Genomic DNA, 906 nt, shown 5'->3' on the forward strand with positions numbered 1-906 from the left:
CAATAGATCTTCCTGAATGTTACAGACTGGACTTTAAGTATAGTATGTTGCCATCTAAAATACATCTTACAGACCTGATAACAATCGTAGGCCTTAGTGAAAAAGGTTTTTCTCCTCTATTGTGTGCAGTTATTTAAAAACGATACTTATAAAATGCAATAAAATCCTAGTAGCTTGCCTCTAATAAACATTTCCTCACCCTTTCCATTAAGCTACAATGCTTGCCTCTTATGAAGCACTTAATGGTGTTTCCCACATAAACATACAAAGCATAAACACACACACACCTGCAGAGCTACATGCTGTGGCAGCTATTGAGAGCTGAGAGCATACTCATATCTAAGCCATCAGTGTGCTCTTAAGTGCCTGCTAAATGCTGCTTCTGCCTTAATTAATCTTCATTCGCTGTGTTCTGAGCTCTGCTGAATACACCTTGCACTCAGAACAAAAAAAAAAGGGGGGGGGGGGGTTGAACAGAGTAGAACAACTTGCTTTGCTGGACCTTTTTCTCTCTATCAAATTGCTGCTTTAAACCAATTGAGTGAAGTTAATTAATTCTTTTAGTCAACAGGTTTTCATTATATTTGCCTCTAACCTCTAGACCTCTTTTATTTCTACATAACTTGTGCATATTTATCTCCATTCTTTCTTTCAAATCATTCCTCATTACTGAGTGCACATGAACTGCCCCTCTGGCCTTCAACTGGGAGCCTTTTTTTGTTTAGTTTTTTCCAGTTGTATTTGCATTATTGAAGAAGGCACCCTTTTATTGTTTAGCTTCCCCCACTTGAGTTGCCATCAAAATCTGTTTTATCTTGTTTAATCACTGTCGCTCTTGAAACCAGGTCCCAAAATACTCTGTATACAGAAAGAGGGTGAAGATTTTAGACTATATATATATATATA

The 906-nt window shown here is 37.3% G+C and overlaps 1 protein-coding gene across 1 annotated transcript in view; it reads left to right on the forward strand.

Moving 5' to 3' along the window:
- Positions 1-906, forward strand: part of ap3b1a (adaptor related protein complex 3 subunit beta 1a) — a 50,261-nt gene that overhangs the window by 41,362 nt on the left and 7,993 nt on the right. The window lies entirely within an intron of this gene.

This window comes from Morone saxatilis, unplaced genomic scaffold (genome assembly GCF_004916995.1).
Source record: "Morone saxatilis isolate NCDOM2014 unplaced genomic scaffold, NCSU_SB_2.0 Contig21, whole genome shotgun sequence".
In the NCBI taxonomy this organism is placed as follows: Eukaryota; Metazoa; Chordata; class Actinopteri; family Moronidae; genus Morone; species Morone saxatilis.